Raw genomic sequence first — 11,173 nt, 5'->3', positions numbered from 1 at the left:
GCTCATCCCACAAATGCATTTTCCTTACCAATGTGACTCCATTTAAAACAGGAAAACAATTTATTACTGAGAAGCCTTGTTACAACAAAGAAACACTCAACCAAACATTTATATACTGACTTTTTCTGCTACGTTTATATCTCACTAAGAACAGAAGTACCACCAGAAAGATGTAGCATGAAGTTTTCAGACTGCTGTTAATACAAGCAGAAACTAAGCAACCGGGTCTCATAGTAAAGCAGATTTTTATCTGGCTGGTGCATACAAGCTGACATTTAAGACAACTTTCAAAGTAATTCATTTATGCTTCATGTCTTCTGTTAAAGGTGCAGCGAGGAACCAAATCAAGGATCAGTAACAGAAAACATAATCTATCATTAAAAACTGTGTTTCTTTTGGTATCTATTGACTTTACTTTTTATTCTCGTTGAATGAAGCATTTCTATCTACTTGCCATGGATCCACAAACATGCAACAGCCACCTACTACGGTGTCTCAGAATGGACAAACAAGCTTTAAAACTACACTAGCAGCCTTGTTTGTTAGGAGCTAGAGCTCTGTTTGGGATAATTAAAGCCTAAAAGCACCATGGAAGAAGACAGTACAGATGTAGTTACCTGTAGTGCAGACATCTCTGCACCTGAGGCCGCTGGGTCCACTCACACATGAAAACATGGAAGAAATCTGGCCACTGATGGCCACCGTACATTCACAGTTGTTGTATACCCATCTTTACCTCTAGGTGTCAGTAATTCTTGCACACTAGACCTTTAAGTGTAGAGGGTGTCTTGCACAACACACAAAATAAGGCAGCCGATTAGTTTTTAAGAGCTAAAGTTGTTCCAAGACGAAGTGAAAGCAGAAACAAGCAGCGGTTAAAAATAAAATAAGTTGAAAGAGGAAAGAAGGGTAGAAACTACTGCACGATGCACCGTTGCCGGCCTCTCTGTGCATAAATGCTCCTTTTATACCCAGTCATGTTACTGACCTGTTGCCAGGTAACCTGGTTAGTTGTCCAATGCTCCTCCAGGTGTTTCTGCTTTGTACCAGGTACTTTTCCAGCCTTTTGTTGCTCCTGTTCCAACTTTTTCCAGACGTGTTGCTGCATCAGATTCACTATCAGCTCATATTTTCATCACATGGTGAAACGTCTCAGTTTCATCCTCTGACATGTTGGTGATCTTCTACTGGGGATAAAAGATGTTGATGAGGTTTATAATTCTCTGAATTCACCAATTATATGCTGGGACATGGTGCATATACTTTGTTTTAATATTGTTTTAATGTGTGTTTTAATATTGGTATTAATTAAGTTTTGTATATTGTATAGTCCTATGTAAGCCCCCCAACTTCATGTCCTCAGAGGAAAGCAGTAAGAGATGAAGAAGGAAACACAAATGAGAAGAATCCCAAGTGTGAGACAGAGAAAGAGAGAAGGTCTAAATGAAAGAGAAGGGATCAACTGAAGGGAATATGTGTGGAGCTAAAGCTGGAGAAGGGGGGGGGCAGAAAGATCAATAACTAATTTCAGTGCTGAGCTCACTGTGGACGCTTTTCCAATAAGGCGAGGATAGAAGAGCAAAGTTTGAATAGCTGTATGTCTATGTCTGTCTCTTTGTCTGTGTGTCTCCCCCTCTGCAGCCTCTGGAGGAGACCTCACCTCCCTGGCTCAGTGTTTTAATGGCTGAAAACATGTTGCCCAGGACTGTGAACTAGTTCTGGATTACCTGCTGGGTAACTGTCCAACACCAGGACCCTAGCGTAGCACCTTCACTCCGGTGGTCAAACACCTTCTACAAACCTGGAGGCAGAGATGTTCACGTCATTTTTAGTTATAACAAGTAATCTGCCATCTGGTCTGCTCATAACTTCATAAAATCCAAGAAATTTAAATTCCATCTGTCCCCTTTCTCTGACTGATCTTTGGTTTAAACTGACTCTGTCCCTCCGTAAATCAGTAAATATTCTCCTGACATAATAAATATCATAAAAATTTGAAGGAATTTTCATTTTAACTCCAACGGTAGTTTTATCTGGTTAGTTTTTAAGTGTTCTGGAGACATCTTGAGATCAGTTTCACTCAAAGCTTCCCTTTTCTCCACCGTAGCAGTTGTGCAAACACTGCAAAGGGAAATTCCTGTTCAGCACACTCTAAGAAATAATACAGTGGCTCAATTTCAAAACAATAAGGAAACAGTTTGCATGCACCTTCCGAAGTACTTACAGCTCAGCTGATTATTGAGTAAATATCCAGAGATGGTTATAGTTCTACTAACTCACTTTGATTTGTATTGATCTCTAAATGTTTTATTATGTTGATTCTACTAAATTTTCCTTCAAAAGTTTGGGTAATATTAAGATGTGAAATGACTTATTTAAGCTAGTGTAATTTGTTTTGCTTTAGTTTTACTCAGAAAGGCTGGTGCAAACGGATTCCTCGGTGTGTTTGGAGGAACTTCGCCTTCTGTGATCGTTACCATGTAAACTTGGTTGCGTTTTGCTTCCTGTGTTCTTTACATTTAGACCAGGTTGTTGGGATGTTCAGGTCGGTTTTAATGTTAATGTTGGAACCATGAGTGTGGAGGACGAACGGGAAGAGAAGCTCGCCATGACCATTAACTTTAACTGTGTTTCACTGATGATGGTTTACTTTGGAGGTATTTTTCTATCTTTAATCAAGAGCGTAATTGTTTGCTTTAAGAGCAAGATTTCTGATTTTCACATTCAAATATCATCTTGCTTTCTCTCAAAAGTCTGATCTCACACTCAGAAAGTCCCTCCTGCTTTCAAATATATTGTTCTTTCTTTCAAAACTCTTTTTCTTCTCTCTCTTGGTTGCTGAAAGAGCTGTCTGTCAAACCTCCTCGAGCGAGTAGAGTACAATCTTGCTCTCAAAGCAAACAATCTTCATTAAGATAGGAAAATACCCCATAGTTTACTGGTCCCACTTTAACATTGCCTGGGCCCGATGAAGTTAAAATTATTTTTTTACCAAGATAACAACCTAATGTTTACACCGCTGTGGCTCTAACCGCGTTGCTAACATAGATGCTAACATTAGCTTGATGACAGTGACTAACCTCTCCAGGTGTGTTTTAAGATGGATGAAAGTGGATTAATCTGTGTTTGTGTGGCGTTGCATCAGTGTTACCTCCAGGGAAATAAATTGCATCCAGCAGATCAGACAAAGAGGAGATCAGAAGGAAAATATTAAGAATTAAAGATTACTCACAATCCACTCCAATTTCATTTGTAAAGCACCTTAAAAACAACACTGTTGACCAGAGTGCTGTACACAGCAAAGGTAAAAGACAGCAAGTAAACACAACAAGATAAAAACTCATTATGACACCATAATAATAATAAAAAAACAACAAAAAAACCATGTAGAGGTAACGATAAAAGCCAGCAAATCAGGCGGCGTTAAAAGTTGAGAGGAATAATGTGTTCTAAGAAGGGAATAAAAACAGGAAGGGAATCGGGCTGTCTAACATTCAACGGTAGCTCGTCCACAGTTTTAGACCGGTGACTGAAAACGAACGGGGACGACTAACAGTAAAGGATCTGCCGACCTGAGAACAGGAGGGGCCGTAAGGCTGGAGCAGATCTGTGGGGCCAGACCATGAAGACATTTAAAAACCATTAAAACGATTTTAAAGTTTATCCTAAAACTAAGAAGAAGCCAATGGAGGGAATCTAAGATTGGGGTAATATGCTCTCATTTCCTAGTACCAGTTAAAAGCTGAGCAGCGTTCAAAACTAGCTGAAGTCATGCGAATGACGTCTGACTGAACCCAGAATAAGCTGCAAAATCAATAATCAAGATGAGCCATAATCTCAAAGTGATGCAAAGTAAGGAGAGATTCAACTTTAGCCAGTTGTCGCAGATGAAATGAGTAACTACTGAGTTAATCTGTGCATCAGACCTGAGATTGTCTAGCTTTACATCGAGGTTTGTAGCTGTAGGCAGCAAATACTGTTTTAATGTGCCAAAATCAGGATCAACTTTGGAGGAATCGCCAGGCCCAAAAACAGGACCTCAGTTTTATTGTCATTAAATGCAAAGAAATGTTGCGACATCCATGACTTATTTTCAGTAATGCACCCGAGCAGGTGATTTATAGAGTTAGCGTTTTCCTGCTTCAGTGGAACATAAATCGGACCGTCGTCAGCATAAAAATGAAACGTAATTTTGAACTTCCTAAGAATTGAGACAAGGGGAAGTAGATAAAGTGAAAAGAGAAGAGGTCCAAGGACAGAGCTTTGAGGAACTCCACATATGAGAGGCCATAAGACAACATTTTAAGACAAATAAAGATACAATCAAATCTACTACTGGAGTTTTGTTCAGTTTTACTAGAATTGCTCAGGAAACTGGACGCTGCAGTCTCTGTGATACAACAAAGGTTGTCTGTTAATCAGAAGGTCCACGGCTGCTTCATTCCTGGTGTGATAAGTGGAAGCAGGTGGAGGAAACCTCCCTCAGAGGTTTTCTCCATATTGACATGACAGCATCACACAGTTGCTGCAGGTTTGTCGGCTGCATCCATGATGAGAATCTCCCGTTCCACCACATCCCAAAGCTGCTCTACTGGACTGAGATCTGGTGGCTGTGGAGGCCGTTGGAGTCCAGTGAACTCATCGTCATGTTCTAGAAAGCAGGTGGAGATGATCTGAGCTTTGTGACATGGTGCATTATCCTGCTGGAAGTAGCATCAGAAGATGCTCCACTGTGGTCATAAAGGGATGGACATGGTCAGCAACAATACTCAGGTAGGCTGTGCTGGTTAAACCAGGCCACATTGGTACTAAGGGGCCCAAAGTGGGCCAAGAAAACCTCCCCCCACCATTACACCAGCAGCAGCCTGAAGCGTTGATCCAAGGCAGGATGGATCCATGTTTTCATGATGTTTCCAGCAGATTCTGAGCCGAGCATCTGAATGTGGAGCTGAAATGGAGACTCATCAGACCAGCAACGTTTCTCCATCTTCTATTGTCCAGTGTTGGTGAGTGTGTGTGAATTGTAGCCTCAGTTTCCTGTTCATAGCTGCGATGGACTGGTGACCTGTCCAGGTGTACCTGCCTCTCACCTGTTAAAATGCTGGGATAGGCTCCAGCTTACCCGCGACCCGTCATGGAATAAGCGGTACAGAGAATGAATGAACTATAGATATTCTGAGATTTGTTTACAATAAAAGCAAATAGAAAAACTCTGTTGAATGACCAGAATATAGATCCAACGATGCGCCGACTTCACCAGGCTGCTTGTTTTCTGTCTTTTCCTCTGCAGTCCAGACCATAGCAGTAACTGCAGAACGAAGGGGGGCGGGTTCCCTCCCTGAAATATTTATCAGAAAATGCATCAACTGTGCCAGAACTACAGCGGTGGAGCTTTTAGTTCTGTCCCAATTGTCTCTTTCCTTATCACCTCTTTGATGCTCCTCAGCCACGATGCTCCCTGACATCATGACGAAAAACGTGGGGCATCACAGGCTTTTTGGTCTAAAAGGCAGAAGTCAGAAAACCCAGTCATGTAATCTGTGTTTCAGAGAATACATCACATCTGTTGTAGTACTTCATCTCCATAAGCGTCATAAACTTCATCACAAAGGAGCTTCTTCCAACCTGAAACACAGTTTTTATCATTCAGCCCACAGCACTGAAGTCCAGCCCGGAAGTCGTCACATAATGAGCAGTAAAATGTCACATTTACTCTGTTTCTAGTCTAAACCAAATCACGCCCTCACAAATCCCAGTTCCTCCTCAACTCATTAGAAACCTCAAATTCCCAGAGACAGCCCAGAGCTCGATGTGTTCACTGGCAGCTATGTTGCTTTGCAGACATGTTCAGGGGTCTGCTGCAGAGCCAGAACATCCAACAAGTTATTCTCCCGTTTGGATTTTACCATACTGAAGAAGCTCCCATCAGCTGGTGGGAGCTAAAGCACTTCCACCACCACGCCTCAGTTTGCAGAAGAGATGAAGACCTGTTCCAGACTGCCTCAGCACTGTGATTTGTCTGTCCAGAGAGAAAAATGCTTGTTTACTGCAGACGATAATAAAATGCTCGTTGGCTGACGTTGTTTTTTCTTGCAGCGTCTCTGTGTGATTGTAGGCTGGTGGACTTTAACACCATCAGCTGCAGGAGTTGTTTGCAGCTCCTGTGATGCAAATGAAGTTTTTTTTAGCATCAGATTCACTGAATCTGCTGGGAGGGACAGTCCCACCAATCAGAAATAGCTCAAAGGTTAATCCATTAACTGTGGAGATGTGAACATTTATTTAAAGCATTTGGTTTTTAAATGCAGCCTATTTCTGAGTGTCTTAAAGACATCTTAAACCAGGGGTCTTCAACCTGTGGCTCTGGAGCAGCGAGTGGGTCTCTGGACCTTCCACAATGGCTCCTAATACACAGCTAAACCTGCTAAAGAGCTAGCTAATGTTCTAAATATAGATATAATAACAAATGCAGGTAAAAGCACCAGGAATTTCTTTCATCTAATTTTCTTGTCGTTAGGTTGGAAACTATGGCCTTTTTTTTCTTTTTTTTTTTTTTTTGCATCTTTTCCCTCAAATATCTAGATCCATAGAAAAATGTCTGTCTATCCTTCATTTGCTAAAATTTTATGTTTTTCTTTAGTTTGAACCCTAAAAATAGAAATAAAAATGTGGTTCTTTAAAAACAACAACTTTCCTGTCGCAGATATTTATCAGAAATTCTAAGTTGTCTTTTTCCAAAGGTCTTGTAACATCTGCGTGTCTAAAGGAGTTTATTGAGCTGGCTGAGGGAAAAATGGCTTCTTGGACTGGAAAGGCTGCAGACCCCTGTCCTAGAGGCAGCAGCAGAAATCAGGTTTGAATAAAACAAAGCCCATCTCTTACACCTAGTTTCATCAGCTGTTTTTATTTTAGCTGGACTAAAGAAAATCACAAAATGTGAATTTTATATAATATTTGTCAGAATTATTTGATGTCATTTGATGTCAAGATCAACACTACTGAATTTGTCTTTAAATATATTAGGTCTGCAAATATACAGAATGTCATGAAGTGAGTCCATCCACGTTTCAGCATCATATCCCATCTCCTCGCAGGACAGCCCTGTGGAGATGAAACTTAGATATAATTTAGAGTAGCCCGTGTCCAGCTTGTTATCAGTGCAGATTACTGTGCTCTGATAATTACTCATGTACAGGGAATGTGCTCAGTGCATCACTGATGCTATAGCTTGCAGATCTGATTGCACAACTTTCTTGTTTCATCATTTCCACCAGACTGAGCTGAGAACTTCGTCCTCTGATCTTCTAGCCAACAGGACCTGCTGCTGCTCAGCTGCCAATTAGGCAACTTCTTTAGCTTCTTATTGTCAGACACAGGTGGATACTGGTTTAGTCCTGGAAAATACAGGCAGGAAATCAATCAGGTTCAGCGTGTTGTTGAGTCCCAGCACCAGGACCCAGCAACAGACCAGGCGGTTTGTTGCTGTGGGCGGGTCCTTTTTATCAGGGAACTTTGACTGAATAATTTAACATGTGGTCTATTTCGAAGCAGATCATGGAACAAATCATGGTAGTCCAATGGTTACCGAGGTGGTCTCGGGTCTGGAGATGGCCCACTATGGGCTCCTGAGCAAGGCCCTTAACCCCTACTGTTCCCTGGGACCCAGAACATGGCGACCCGCTGGCCTCTGATAAAATCTCCTGGAGATGGGTAAAATGCAGAGCTGAATTTCCCACTCAGTAATAATAAAGAAAACATTATTATTATTAGGTTGGGTAAATTAAGCATGTTGCTCTACTAAATATGTATATATATATATATATATATATATATATATATATACACACACACACACACATATATATATATATATATATATATAAATTTAAGGCCCATTTATGTTCCCTTAGGTACATAAACAGCAACGTCCATTTCAAACGTCATACTTCCACGCATCTTTTACATTCTCACTGTTATGAGGTCGATTCATCCACTAGTGGGCAGTGCTGAGTTCAGAGTTCAGTTCCAAGGTCACGTTCAGAGACCAGTTGGTGGCTCTAATGCATCGCTATAACACAACACACACGACACACTCACAGCCTTTCTTCCAAAGCTCTCGTCACCTCTACAGTTTATGTGCTCATCATCCTCTTCATCTTCCTGTTCCTCCTCTTCTTCTCTGGTTTGTTCCTTTTGTTGATCACATGTCAGCTATTCTGTTCAACACTGCCCCCGCGGTTTCTGGTGGTTTTGCTCCGTTTGCTTTGCCAAGCGACAGATCCGCAAGGCCCCAGAAAATGGACCAGAAAACGGTTTATGTGCGTAAATGATGCAGGAGACAAAACTGTCTCCGACTTCTGCGTCCAGCATAAATGGGCCTTAATGCCAACATTTCAAATGTGATCCAGCTGATATGAGCTGTGACAGATTCAACAGAAGATACAACATTTCATTCATGAGTATCAAAGTCAGCCTTGTAATCTAATGGCCAAACTTTATAATCAAAGAACCTGACCAGTGACATTTTGAGAGATAGGCATCATGGATAATATTTCACACAGAGCACAGACACTCAATCCAGCTCACAAGGATTCATTATGATATGGTCACTCCACAAACTTCTACATCCCATCAAAGAGAAGCATTTAGGAACAATTAAGAACCACACAGGCACAGGTACCCCCACAACCCGATTTGGATAAGTGTAGGAGAATAGATGGATGAATGGATGGATGGATGGATGGACGGATGGATGGATGGACGGACATATGGATGGACGGATGGATGAATGGATGGATGGATGGATGGATGGATGGATGGATGGATGGACGGATGGATGGACGGACATATGGATGGATGGATGGATGGATGGATGGATGGATGGACGGACGGACGGACGGACGGGTGGATGGATGGACGGACGGACGGAGGGATGGATGGACGGACGGACGGACGGTGGATGGATGGATGGATGAATGGATGGGTTGATGGATGGATAAATGGACGAATGGATGGGTTGATGGATGGATGAATGGATGAATGGGTTGATGGATGGATGAATGGATGGATGGATGGGTTGATGGATGGATGAATGGATGAATGGATGGGTTGATGGATGGATGAATGGATGGATGGGTTGATGGATGATGAATGGATGAATGGATGGGTTGATGGATAGATGAATGGATGGATGGATGGGTTGATGGATGGATGAATGGATGGATGGATGGGTTGATGGATGGATGAATGGATGAATGGATGGGTTGATGGATGGATGAATGGATGGATGGATGGGTTGATGGATGGATGAATGGATGAATGGATGAATGGATGGGTTGATGGATGGATTATTGGATGAATGGATGGGTTGATGGATGGATGAATGGATGGGTTGATGGATGGATGGATGGATGGATGGACGGACGGACGGACGGACGGACGGATGGACGGACGGACGGACGGGTGGATGGATGGATGGATGGATGGACGGACGGAAGGGTGGATGGATGGATGGATGGACGGACGGACGGGTGGATGGATGGATGGATGGACGGACGGACGGACGGACGGATGAATGGATGGATGAATGGATGGGTTGATGGATGGATGAATGGATGAATGGATGGGTTGATGGATGGATGAATGGATGGGTTGATGGATGGATGAATGGATGAATGGATGGGTTGATGGATGGATGAATGGATGGATGGATGGGTTGATGGATGGATGAATGGATGGGTTGATGGATGGATGAATGGATGGATGGATGGGTTGATGGATGGATGAATGGATGGATGGATGGGTTGATGGATGGATGAATGGATGGGTTGATGGATGGATGAATGGATGGATGGATGGGTTGATGGATGGATGAATGGATGAATGGATGGGTTGATGGATGGATGAATGGATGGATGGATGGGTTGATGGATGGAAATCTAAATATCTTGAGAGGTTCATTTTCCCATCGCCATGGCAGAAAAAAACTGATATAGTTCCTGGTACCAGGAGGGAATTCCAGGGTCACTGCAGACATGTAGTGGATCTGGACTTTTCTCAGTACTGTACCATATACCGTGGAAAACTCGGTTCCAAAGCAACATCTGGCAGAGTGGTAGTTTGTTTTCATACGTATGTGTTTCATGTAAAAAAGGAATGATGGGAAGTCCGGCTCTTTTCACAGATTTGGCTCCCCAATGGTTCCTCATTTAGTTTTACTTAGAGGGCTTCTTTTTTAGCCTCATTTAGGAGTTATGAAAGGTTTGTATGCTGGTAAGCAAATGTTTTTTTCCTAATTTGTCATTTAAAAAAAGTACAGCTACTATTTAATATTTCATCAAACCTTTAAATGAACAACTGAACTCAGAACTACGACAAATAAATAAGTGTTCCAGATGATATGCTGATCTAAATAAAGCCCCGTCTCATCTAAAGATTCAACTCAAGAATGGGCTCATTCTTAAGTCACTAGAAGAGACGGAGGCTCTTTTCCCTAACCCCACCCATTTAATTCTGACCCAGTATGGCCATCTATGACCTGCAGTTGGATCGTCCTTCGATTAAAGGCTTGAATGCTCAGACTTCACCTTCCTGCAAGTTGCAGCCAGAAGCTGCTGAAATCAGATATTTAATCTGGTGCAAATTATATTAATTTAAGCAGAGGTCACACAGAGGGTTGCTTCACACAAACCTATAGCCTAATCCGGGCAAACACCAGCAGTAGATCCTCCACTATTACTGCCTGTCAAAGCAGAACAGATGAGAGCTGAACTATTTTCTTTACAATGGCAGAGAAATCTGGAAGGACCGATGCTTGAACACTGAGCTTGACTCCATGAAGATGCTGCTGTCTGTTAGTCTGCTAAATTTAGGTAAATAGTCGTCAGTCAGACACTAACAGTGTGTCTCAACCCATTCGTGGACTTGCGTGAGTGCACTGGAAGGTAGTGCGTAGTGCACACTAAGCACTACCTTCTGTAGTCACACTATCGTGGGTAAGTGCTGATCCAAACGACCCCTGACGTTCTGAACTTAGCGGTAGGGACGTTCCAGCATTTGACGGCGATTCTTCTGCCTGCTTTAATTTACAGAATAAATTTCCAACTCTTGATTTTACTTTCTTTTGTTTACTACTTACTTAACCCACCTGAAAACTTTGTCACATCCAACGCCA

The sequence above is a fragment of the Melanotaenia boesemani genome, chromosome 19 (genome assembly GCF_017639745.1).
Source record: "Melanotaenia boesemani isolate fMelBoe1 chromosome 19, fMelBoe1.pri, whole genome shotgun sequence".
Taxonomy (NCBI): Eukaryota; Metazoa; Chordata; class Actinopteri; order Atheriniformes; family Melanotaeniidae; genus Melanotaenia; species Melanotaenia boesemani.
Note: the sequence above shows the minus strand (reverse complement) of the source record.